The following is a 13,073-nucleotide window of genomic DNA, read 5'->3' as shown; positions in this document are numbered from 1 at the left end:
CTTGGGTCCCATTATCCAATTGTATAAAGCATAGCAAAAACAGCCTGTGAAACAGTTTAACAGCTGTAGCTATGCGAGGTTACTGGCCAGTCTATCTAAATGAAATCCTGTACATGTTGGAAGTGTGTGTGTGTGTGTGTGTGCGTTTGTGTATTTTAAATAGAATATATGCAAATTCATTAGAAAATCTTTTGCAGATCTGTGGAATAAAAAGCATTTCTGTTGGCTGCTTAAAATTTCAGACAACATTTTGAGACTCTGTGGTCTTTTTTTTTTTACAGCTACAACTTAAATAAGACCCAGAAGGGTCAAAACATTGCAGTAGCTGATATTTTAAAATAATGAAGTTTGCACATTTTGTACAGTGTGTGTTTTTCATTGCTTGATAATTCACATATTCAATTGCCTTGAGTATAGAATTATATCACTGTAAATGTCAGAAGCATGCAATATTTAATTGACCTATAACTGTGGGGCATGATTACTTTGCATATTAAAGCCAGGTTCACACTATTGCATTGCAGTTAAGCGTAGTAACACACGCTAAGTGAATTGGTGTGCTGAGGTAGCATACATTTTGAATGGCATGCATACATTTTGAAATCTACGCACCTGAACTGCAGAATTCATCAATGCACAGCAGTGAGTATTGCTGCACACTGCATTCCAGAAAAAAGTCAGGTGTTGTTTTGGCCACAATCATTTACACTGGTTTTGCTGTGATAACTGTACATTACATTTGTGGTTGTGTGCTACAGGGCCATTCATTGTAAACGTTACCTTTAAACACATCCATTGCAATGCAGTACAATACACATGTGCTGAGGAAAAAAAATGCAGCCAGCACCATTTTTTTGTGTGTTGTGCAACTCAATTCGCCTCAAAACATGAAAATACATTTGTACTATTGCACTGAATTGGTGTGAGAAACATGTGAAAGTGGGTATATTAACAAAGAAAGGCATTCCATCCTACATATACATATACAGTAGGTTCATTCCCATCAATTCACAATTTGTAGCTATCCCTGATCTTTCTATAAAGGGATACTAATGCTAAGTTAAAAGTTGGTTCATGTAGAAGAGGATTTAATAACGTCATGGACATTTATTATTATTTCTGAACAGGGAGAAAAAGACATTTAAAAGTGGTATAGTGTGCATTGATATATTGAGATGCAGTTGACTTCTTCTTCATTAGACAGAACTGAAATGCTGCAGACCAAACCACAGTGCCCTGGGGAACTAATAACTTTCCTACAAAAAAAAAAAAAAGAAGAAAAATAACAGCAATACTCACAGCTCCACTTCTGTAGACAACTGCCATGTCTACACCAACATTTTTCAATCCTGAGGTTACTTAATCATGCCACTGATCCTTTTATTGTATTTGACAGCTTCTGGTACACTGATTCTATAGAAATAAAAATGACCAGCCTCTATTCTTGTGCCTCCTTTTTGCAGAAATGACAGCTAGCATAGATCAATGGGTTACACAGCTTATATTATTATCTCGTGCGTAAAAAAAAAAAAAAAAAAAAAAAAAAATATATATATATATATATATATATATATATATATATATATATATATATATATATATATTTATGGTTGGAGCCCTATGTCCGATATGTACATAGATAACACTTATAGTAAAGATAAGACTTACCATCGGAAATAGACCTGAAAGTGTGGACTTACCATATGAAATGGACCTGAAAGTGTGCCTTGGTCTAATGGCCGGTATGCCAAAATAAGGGGGCATACCCTGGTTTAAGAAATGATTATTCTGTAAGAGAAATGAATGAAATGAATAGTTTGAGAAATGCTGTGAAATGGGGATGGGAGGGTGGGTATCGCGCACAGGAAACCGACAAGCACCACAGGTGAGCGGGCTGCTTAAGTACCCCCCCGGGCTCCTCCCATAAATTCAGGCCACCATACTGGCCTTCCTACTTATGGTTGGAGCCCTATGTCCGATATGTACATAGATAACACTTATAGTAAAGATAAGACTTACCATCGGAAATAGACCTGAAAGTGTGGACTTACCATATGAAATGGACCTGAAAGTGTGCCTTGGTCTAATGGCCGGTATGCCAAAATAAGGGGGCAAAAACATTCAGGTAGGGTTATAATTTTATTGGTTTTCAGTTATTTATTGAGCCAATTTGGAGAATGCCTGTGCCATCTCTGTTTGTGGATTGGGAATATACCGGGCGAAGCAGGCTGATTTCCACCTGCCTAGTCTTTTGATGATGTGGTCTGGAACCCCGTGGCGGGACGCCGAGGAGGCTGCTCCGATGCGGAAAGAGTGTCCGGAATACTGACTAGGGTTAAGGTGAAGATTGCGGAGAAGTATCCTTATGTGTTCCACAAACTGAGAGGCGTTTAAGGGTTTAACTGGGAATGGTAGAAGGGGACTGCTGTCTGGTTGCTCAGGCAGGAGTGACAGGAGTCGGTTGAGTACGGCGACTGGACACCAGCTGTTGTTGGTTTTGTAGAGGTGAATGTTCACTCCTGAGCCCGTTTGCTGGGTTTTAGAGACATCGAGGTGCAGGATGAAGTGGTCTTGGTATCGAAGCAAGTGTCGTCTGCATAGTACTTGGTCTGTGGGTTTGTTAGAGGTGAATTCGCCAGGCCGCAAGAACCCATAGTAAGCTAAATATATGGCTGCTTGTAAGACCGTGCTGGGGAGCAGACCGAATGGCGAAGTAGCCAGAATAGTTGACATGTCCCTAAAGATGGGCCCCGTAATGGGCAAGCGCTTAGTGCTGATGACCGGTTGTTGTTTCTGAATTCCCCTTAGAATGGCTCGTATAGCGTGAGATGAGAACAGTGAAGATTTCGTGGGGTCTTCAAGCGCCATGAAATGTTGAATGCCGGCTAGGTATAGCCGGATGGTATTGTAGGATAAGGCCAGCTGCGTGTGGCAGTGTGCAGTGAAGGCCAGTACCTGTTTGATATCTGTTGGTCCTTTACGGCAGGACGTGAGGAATTTATTAAAGGCCTTCCAAGCTGTCTGGTAGGCTTTGAGTGTGTTGTGGGAGAGGGAATGATTTATGAGTTGCGTAGCTCCGTGTAGATGTTGAACTAGTCCAGGGTCAGTTGTGACCAGACAGGGATAGGGGCCGACATTGGATCGGCATCGGGAACCTGTTTGAAAAAGGAGGGATAATTGAAACGTGACAGTGCGTCAGCTGCTGAGTTGTATCTGCCGGGAATAAATGCACAGTGTATATTGAACTGATGCTGTAAAGACAGTTGTACCAACCTGCGCAGGAAGGACATGACTGCTAGGGACTTGGACCTGCCTCTGTTGATGATGTCTGCCTTGGCCTGGTTGTCGGTGGTGAAGACTACGGTTTGTCCTGTCCAGTGGTGGCCCCAGAGTTGTGCGGCTGCCACTATGGGATAAAGCTCGAAGAGGGCAGATGTTTGGGAAAAGCCGGGTATCAATAGTATCTGTTGAGGCCAGGGTCCTGAAAACCAATGATGGCCAAAAATTGCTGCGAAACCTGTGGAGGCTGCAGCGTCCGTCACCACCTGGGGTGAATGGACCGAAACCATAGGTATAAATAAAGATATGCCATTCCAGGCAGACAAGAATTCCTCCCACATAGATAGGTCCGCTATAGCTGCGGAGTCTAAATTCAAAATCTGATCAGGGTCTTGAGTTTCTGACAGAAATCTGAGCAGGCGTGATACAAATGTGCGGCCTTGTGGGATAATTCGCATAGCGAAGTTGAGCATACCCAGGAGAGACTGCAACTGTTTTTTGGTACAGCCCTTGGTGTGTGTAAACTCGTGAAGGACTGCCCTAATGCGTGTTAGTTTGTCGGGGGGGAGACTGGCTTGCATTGCGCAGGTATCCAAGCTGACCCCGAGAAAGGTGATGATGTTTGCTGGGCCATCAACTTTGTGCTCGGCGATAGGAACATTGAGGTTTCCAAAAATTACTCTAAGTTTGTTGAGATCTCCTGGGGGCTTGCTGGGCGGTTCTATCAGTAGGAAGTCATCCAGATAATGGATGACTTCATGGCATTGACCCTTGTGTAATAGTATCCAAACGAGGGACTGGGCGAACGTGTCGAAGAGCCACGGGCTACTCTTCGAACCGAAGGTGAGTTTAGTAGCAAAATAATATGCTTCCTTCCATTTGATGCCATGCCAGCACCAAAGGGATGGGTGGATGGACAGGAGCTTGAAAGCATCCGAGATGTCGGCTTTGGAGAGCCAGGCACCTGTGCCTGCTTTGATGATCGCTTGTATTGCCATGTCCACGGAGGAATATTTTAGGGAAAACTCTTCGGAGGGGATCAGGGAATTGAGACTGGGTATGTGGGAAGAATGAGGCGCAGACAGGTCGTACACCAAACGCAATTTATTTGAGAACTTGCCCTTGACAAGCCCAATAGGGCTGACTCTCCATGTGCTGAAAGGGGGGCAAGTGAAAGGGCCTATCACGTAGTCTCGATCTACCTCTGCCTGTAAGAGCTGATCTATGGCTTGTTCGTCAATGGCTGCCGAACGAAGATTGGCACATTCGTGAGTACTGTGGGGTAGTGAAATGAGGCCGGTGTGAAAGCCTGCTGTGAAGCCTTGGATAAGGTAGGTGGCCAGGGAAGGGGTGGGATGTGAAGTGAGATACAGTCCTAACCATAAGAGGTTGATCCAGCTTAGTCATGCCCTCTTGTGTTGCTTGACTTCACACAAATTCCTAGGGTGTGCTCTTTGACATAAGGTGCAGATGTGAAGTAGACGGCACTGGCTGAAGTTGCAGGACCCATAGTTAAAGTTGTTACAGATGGCTGCCCCTCCCACGGTTCGGACTGGGCGTCCGAGTTTGTCCACCTGAGGCGTTGGTTCAGGGATCGACTGACCCTGTACTGTACCTGAGGTAGAGGGAAACTCGAAGGGCCGTCTGATCGCCGTATTGGCGCACCAGGTGGCAGTGTGGGTGGAAGACTGGCAAATCGCACACAGAGGTGAGCGTAAGCCGGCAAAGTGGCGGCAGAAGAGCTCTGTGTCCATGAGACTCCAATCTGTCGTAGTCTGGAATTGTACGAGTCTGGCGGCGGCCTTGGCTGAAAAGGAACGATGATAATCGTAAAAGGCAAAACCTCCATACTTGTGGCCCAAGTCTACCACAGTATGGAGATACAAGTCCAGCTCTTCACGCCTGCCAGGGGTGGCTGAGCACAGGACATCTCTGAGCATGCCAAAGGCCAGGGTAAATTCTGGGACTGATAGCTTGCGGTTCAATCTGGGGTCTTTGGCTTTAAGGACCACCGATATGTCGCCCCAGGAGTAGGCCTTATTTTCTGCCAAATCATGCACGGAAATAAGGAGAGAGGCCAGGTTGACGTCCTTGCCGTCCAAAATGTCCTTCCTGATACTGGTTGGGACCAGATGGGAGGGGTAGACAATGGGGCTCGAGCCTGAGGTACCTGCAGGAAGAGGTGTCAAGGTTTGAGTTTCAGTTGGATCGGGGACAGCCGTGGCCGGTCGGGCCTCCAGAAGTGCAACCCTGGTTTGGACGTCTGAAACTGAGGTGGATAGAGATGACACCATCGTGTGTAATTGCGAGATGGCCGATGATATCGACTGGAGGGATGCCTGTTGGGTACTGGGTCCTGCTGCTGGTGGGGGAAAGAGGAGTTTGAAGAGCTCGCCTTTCCTCGCTGTGGCGGGGAAGGGGACACCTCTGCGTCTGAGCTCTGCCGTCAGTTTGGGGATAGTCCATCCCCTGAGGGATTGCACGCTGCCGCTTTCTGAGACCGGAGAAGGTGACAGAGGGGCCGTGAAGTCTTCGCTGCCGGCCTGGGACATGGTTGCTCTGGTGAGGATCTCTTGAGCTTTATTTCCTGGTTGACTGTAACCTATTGGGGGTGACATGAATTTCAAGTTTTTCCTTTGATCCGCTGAGACATACTTACCCGACTTATTCTCCCTTTCCCTTTTTTTTTTTTTTTTTTTTTTTTACCTGGGGGGATATCGTCCAACCTGGTGCAGGGTGGACCTACTGAACTTTGACTGACCTGAGGAAAATGAAAAGGTGACAATTCGTGAAGAGATTGCTAACTAACTTGAAGCAACGATTTGTATGGTGCTTGCAATCTTGTGAAAATGAAATGATTCGAAATGTTTGCCTTGATTATGAATGAACTCCATGACAGAGGTCCGGCCTGGTCGTCATGATTTATTCGACCGTGAACCGGGCTCTGGAGCATGTATTGAAATGAGGCAACTGAAAACATTGGTGCACCCAGGACGAATCGGTGCCTGTTTGATGCATCTGGATTCGAATCGGAGCGCAGTATGAAATGAAATGAGAGAAATGATTATTTTGACCGAGGCTCGAATTGGTTGTGCCGTGTTTGCGACTGGCAACCAACCGAGCTCTGGTATAGGTATGAAATGCGATCGGAACCAGCGAAGCATTTCGTGACGAATCGGTGCATGTCAGATGCGACTGGTTTCGGAACGGTGATGCGTTGTGAGAGTGAAATGGTAGTAATTGCATGACAGAGATATGGATCAATCCCCCGATGTCTGCGACTAGCTATGATCCGGACTCTGGAGCATGTATCAGAAATGAGGCCGAGCCCTGGGGCACGCCGTAATGAATCGGTGCATCGAAGATGCGACTGGATTCGAAACGGAGCGCGGTAAGTGAGGATGTAACATATCGTTTACCATGACGGAGGCTCGAATCGGTCGTGCTGTTGTAGCGACTGACTGCGAATCGGACTCCGGAGCATGTACTGAAATGTGGCCAACCCTGGGCACGCCGAGACGAATCGGTGCATTTCCATGCGACTGAATTCATGTTGGAACGTGATACGTGGAAATGAAATGATAACCATGACAGAGGTACGTATGACTGACAAAACGTAACTCTGGAGCATGTATAGAAATGAGGCCAATCCTGGGGCACGCCGAGACGAATCGGTGCATTTCCATGCGACTGAATTCATGTTGGAACGTGATACGTGGAAATGAAATGATAACCATGACAGAGGTACGTATGACTGATAAAACGTAACTCTGGAGCATGTATAGAAATGAGGCCAATCCTGGGGCACGCCGAGACGAATCGGTGCATTTCCATGCGATTGAATTCATGTCGGAACGTGATACGTGGAAATGAAATGATAACCATGACAGAGGTACGTATGACTGATAAAACGTAACTCTGGAGCATGTATAGAAATGAGGCCAATCCTGGGGCACGCCGAGACGAATCGGTGCATTTCCATGCGACTGAATTCATGTTGGAACGTGATACGTGGAAATGAAATGATGACCATGACAGAGGTACAAATGACTGATAAAACGTAACTCTGGAGCATGTATAGAAATGAGGCCATAATAACTGGGGCACACCGGAACGAATCGGCGCACCTTTTGGTGCGACTGGATTCGAATCGGAGTGCGGTAAGTGACTGAAATGAGAAATGATTTGAAATGTCAGAAATTAGTTTAGAAATGTTTCAGAAATGAGAAATGGTTGGTATCGAACTGACTTGATTCGATAAATTGCAAATTGTGACTCGCTATTGCTGTCTACCGACGCATATATATATATTTTTTTTTTTTTTTATTAAAAGCCGACATGCTAGAAATGAAGCAACGTCTGCGTCGCGGTGCTGTCGAAATGGTAACATATCGAAAGTACGAGCGATACACATTGCAGTTTGTAAAATGCGAGTGAAAACGAAAATTTTTGAAATCACGGTTTAGTGACACGATATGAAAACGAAAAGTCCGACGGGACCTTACCTGCGACAGCCAAGCCAGACGCGTGGTACAACTACGAACGAAACGCGGACTTCGAAAGTTTTGAGTACGGAATATCGAATGCGGGAACTTGCGAGGCAAGAACTTGCGGACGCTGGTATATCGAATAGTCGGCCTGGTGACGTATATCGCGCACAGGAAACCGACAAGCACCACAGGTGAGCGGGCTGCTTAAGTACCCCCCCGGGCTCCTCCCATAAATTCAGGCCACCATACTGGCCTTCCTACATATATATATTTTTTTTTTTTTTTTTTTTTCAGGGTACGCTCTTTTACATGCACGCATACTCTATAAATGTAAAGTGTTAAAGCAGGCTCAATAGACTACTAACTTTCTGTGGGTGTGCTTTGAGCTGCAAAGGCATTTATCACACATGTTTGTAACATTGCAATATCTAATAGCCTAACCCAGTGTCTAATGACTGATTTCAGTTCACATTCAGTAAATATGTTTGTTTTTACAGTACATGTCATAAAAGCATAATTTGTTCAGGAGTCTTTAATGATTGGTTGAAATGAGTGATTGCTTTCTCCAGAACATAATGATCAAGTTAGTAATATTAAATCACATCTCATAAATAGCTGTGTTACGTATACAATAATAGTAACAAACAATAACACAACAGGGATGTGTGGTACGTACCTTGGTTTGGTTCAAGGCAGGTCTTCGGGACGTCACTAACGTTACAGTGCTTAATATGAACCCCACTGAAGTCAATGGGAGCCACATTTTAAATAAGAGTTCTGGACATTTTCTATTCTAATAGGCAAGGTTTTGTCAAAACAATGACATGGCGGCTGTGCACTGCCCTTGGGAACACCTGCCAAAGCAAAACACTTTTAAAAATCTGTTTGATGGGAAGCAGCGATTTTAATAACGTTTATTGTGGTTTTAAAAAAATTGGACATTTTTTACTTTAACCACTTCAATAACAGGCACTTTCTCCCCTTCCTGCCCAGGACAATTTTCAGCTTTCAGTGCTGTCAAACTTTGAATGACAATTGTGCGGTCATGCAACACTGTACCCAAACTAAATTTTTATCATTTTCTTCCCACAAATAGAGCTTTCTTTTAGTGGTATTTGATCACCTCTGGGGTTTTTACTTTTTGCTAAACAAACAAAAAAAGACCAACATTTTGGAAAAAAAAAAAGAAGTTTTTCTTAGTTTCTGTCATAAAATTTTGTTTTCCCCTTCACTGACGGGCACTGATGAGGCGTCACTGATGAGCACTGATGAGGCGGCACTGATGGCCACTGATGAGTTGGCACTGATAAGGTGGCACTGCTGGGCACTGATGAGGAGGCACTGATATGTAGTATTGATGGGCACTGATAGGCAGCGCTGATATGCAGCACTGATGGGCACTGACAGGCAGCACTTATAGGTGGCACTGATGGGCACTGATAGGTGGCACTGATGGGCACTGACAGGCAGCTGTGATGGGCACTGACAGGCGGCACTGATAGGCGATACTGATAGGTGGTACTGATGGACAGCACTGTTGATGAGGTACTGATGAGGTACGGACAGGTGTTACTGCTGGGCACTGATTGGCACTGTAATGGGCACTGATTGGCACTGTAGTGGGCTCTGATTGGCACTGTGGTGGGCACTGATTGGCACTGTGGTGGGCACTGGCAGACTTTATTACTGGGGCACTCATGGCAATGATTGGCAGCTGATTGGCACATCTTATGGGGCTGTGCTGATAATCACTGTGCTGATTATCAGCACTGATCCCCCCCCTGAGAGGGAGAGTCGCCGATCGTCTCTCTCTGTCAGCACAAACCGAGGAATGCCATTTACCTGCACTTCCTGGTTCACGCAATGATCAGCTGTGATTGGTCAGACTGTCATGCCGCACTCCCAATCGCTGCGCTGCGTGCTGGCATGTTATCCTACTGGACGTCATATGATGCCCAGTCAGGATAACAGAACCACTTCCAGGCCGTCAATCTGCTATAGGCTGGGCGGGAAGTGGTTAAAGTAGAAGTTCAGCTAAAAACTAGCTAACTCTAATCTAATCTACTCACAGCTACATTCTAAACCTAGTCTATCTAAGCCTGTAAAGCAAAAATCGCTATACATACCTTTTCTCAAGCCATGGGCTTCTGTTGTTGACTGCCTCTACTACACACAACTACACACAGAAGCCGCCACTGACTGCTTAGCGTAGGACCGGACTGGAGCGGCTGCAGAAAAGGTATGTATATCGATTTTTGCTTTACAGGGCTAGATAAATTAGTTTTAGAATGTGGTTGTGAGTAGATTTATAGTTAGTTTTTGGCTGAACTTCTACTTTAATGCATTCTCTGTAATAAAGTTAAAAAAAGTCCCAGTATTTGTATGGCCCCTTTCCCCCTACTTTAAACTTACCTGAGTCCTATCTCAAACCAGCACTGTGCCCGTCTGCAGTGACTCTCTCCCCTCTCTCTCTTCACAGAGGCAGCAGCAGAAGTCATTGCCTCCTGCATAAAATCCAGTGAGCAGAGAGACATGGGGGGGAGGGAGGTCGTTTCTAAGCTGTGCCGTGTGTGTCAATAGAAGCACACAGCCCAGCTTAGGATCAAGTCCACAGGGCAAATAAGAGGAGGATCCAAGAGTGCTGGCAGGGAACTCCAGATAAGGAGGTTTGCGGCCACTCTGTGCAAAGCCATTGCACAGAGCAGGTATTACATGTTTGTAATTTTAACCACTAGGAGTCCGTGCTATAGCCGAAAGACGGCTACAGCGCGGACTCCAATTGCTGGGAGGCCGTCCGTGGATGTCCTCCTGTTTACTTCCGCGATGCGTGCTCCCGCGAGCGCGCATCGGGGAAATTCTGCACTGGCCGTGTCCCTTGGACACACCCAGTCACAGATCGCCGTAAACGGCCAATCACAGCGGCCGTTTACAGCGCGATTGGAGCTTCCAATGAGAGATGATCTCAAGTGTAAACATATGAGATCATCTATCATTGCTGACTCTCTCTCCTCACACAGAGGATTCTTAGCCGACCGACCGAGTTCCCCAGCAACCCCTAGCAACATCCAGGAACGGTAGCCTCGGCCCCCTCTCCATCACGCCGGCCGCTACCGCCGCCGCTGTCTCTGGACGTCTGTCCAGCCCTCCAGCCTCTAGGACAGGACACACTGCGGTTCCGGCTTAGCATGCCGCCCTAGCCCAGCCTGGTTGCCTTCCTCCCCTGCTCACCCCTGCCTCCACCCGATCAGCAGCCCCCCCTCTCCTTACCCTACCCACCAGCGCTGACGTGATCGTTGTCGCATCAGGGATCATCACCTCTGGATAGACCGCGGCTGGGGCCTAGTCCGGTGGCCATCTTGGGACACCCAGACGCGGCTGCAGCACTCCCCAGCTACCCGGAGTGCTTCCTTGGACTCCACAGAAGGACCCACTGGGATCCCGGTCCCCCTCACACCCTCCCAGACCCCTACCCTTCAGTGCTCCTCCTCAGCATTGATCCTACCATGGCTCGGGCCTAGTCCGGCGGCCATCTTGGTACCCTGAGTTGCGCCGTAGCTCCCTACCGGCCACCCGGAGCCCTTCCCGGACTCCACAGCAGTACTCCACAGGGACCCACTAGCCCCCACCCACCAGTGCACCACCACAGCCGCTGTCTAGTCACCTCGTCCCTAGCTGCTAGACTCGGGGGACAGACCGCGGCTGCGGCCTAGCTCCGGCCCACCTCCTCAGCTCACCCCTCTCTCTACGCGGGCAGTGTGCCCTTCATACCCCTAACACCACCTCCAACACACCAGACCCACCGGTAGAGCACGGGGTGATACCGAGAGCAGGACAATCCTCAGCTCAGGCCTTGCACCGGCGTTTATCTTGATCCTTCCAGACAATAGTAAGTACTAGCCTAGGTCAACCCTAGTGCCCGCTCTTTGGCCCGACCTCCACCCCTCTCCCCTCTCTCATCACCGACCAACCCGGGTCAGGTAAGTTCGCGGGGCCCCTCCAGCAGTTGATCCAGGGACCTCGGTCCGATCGCCTCCGGGGATCAGGAAGGAATTTTTTACTCTGCTGCAGCAATTGGCTAGCTCAGCTAAGGGTTTTTTGCCTTCCTCTGGATCAACAGGAGAGCGGTAGGCCCGCGTGGCCCCCCTCCACCACCACAGTCCCATTCGCACCATCATCTATGCCACCCTGAAGCAGTGGCATTCTTCAGACCATCATCCTCTCAGCAACAGAAGCAGCGGCACCCTTCAGGACCACCATTTCCTAAACAACCTCACCATCGCCACTTCAGTATCATCACCGAATCGTCCTACCATCAGCAATTTTCTCGCCATATGCAACTTCAAGTACTCAGCGGATGCTCTCCACAAGCTAAGAAATACCACATCAACATTAACAACTTCCGTTCATAAAATACTACAGAAAGAACAACTTCTAAGGACCAACCTACAATCAACCATCAAATATATAAAGACAACAATTCAACCACAACAATTAGCATGCGCACTGATCGACACCAGATCTGCAGTCAAGCACAGACTGGAGGTACACAACTTCATCACCCAAAACAACATAGATTGCCTCTTCATTACGGAAAGTTGGCTAACACCCAACTGCAACGCCATCCTAACCGAATTAGTACCTGAGAACTACAGGATCCTAACAGAGCACAGAACAGGAAAAAAAGGAGGAGGCCTAGCAGTGATCTTCAAATCTCACCTCGCGCTCACCAAACCAACTGTACAGAACTCAGTGCCTTTCATGGAGACACTCACCCTACATCTTCAAACAACACCCCAAGACACTATCCACATACTTCTATGTTACAGACCACCAGGACCGAAGACCAATCTCCTTACACCCCTCACAGAATTCATGTCAACTCACACCCTGAAAGCCAAAAACTTTCTGGCACTTGGAGATTTCAACCTCTGGGCAAACTCCACCCAAGACCCTATCGCCACCGCCTGCATTAACCAACTGAAAGAATTAGGTCTTCAGAAACTGATAAATGCTCCTACACATGGTTTAGGACACATTCTGGACCTCATCTTCAAACAAAATATGGACGTCAACATATTCGACAACCTACCGCTACCATGGACGAATCACCACGCTATCAAATTTGAAATCGCCACCAACACCACTCTCCAAAAACGGAAACAGGCAAATACAGCACGCTGGACAAGATCTCAAAAGAAACTACACTCCGAATTCTTCAAAACCACATTATCAAACAAAATAGCAATTCTAAACTTAAACCACTCAACGGAACAAACACTCAACTCCTTAAACAAGGCATTACTA

General features: G+C 47.1%; 1 protein-coding gene across 3 annotated transcripts in view; it reads left to right on the top strand.

Annotated features, from left to right (window-relative positions):
• MYO18B (myosin XVIIIB) overlaps nt 1-13,073 on the top strand; it is an 885,307-nt gene that overhangs the window by 786,647 nt on the left and 85,587 nt on the right. The window lies entirely within an intron of this gene.

Source organism: Aquarana catesbeiana, linkage group LG01 (genome assembly GCF_042186555.1).
Source record: "Aquarana catesbeiana isolate 2022-GZ linkage group LG01, ASM4218655v1, whole genome shotgun sequence".
Taxonomy (NCBI): Eukaryota; Metazoa; Chordata; class Amphibia; order Anura; family Ranidae; genus Aquarana; species Aquarana catesbeiana.
This window is presented reverse-complemented; position numbering and strand designations above follow the sequence as displayed.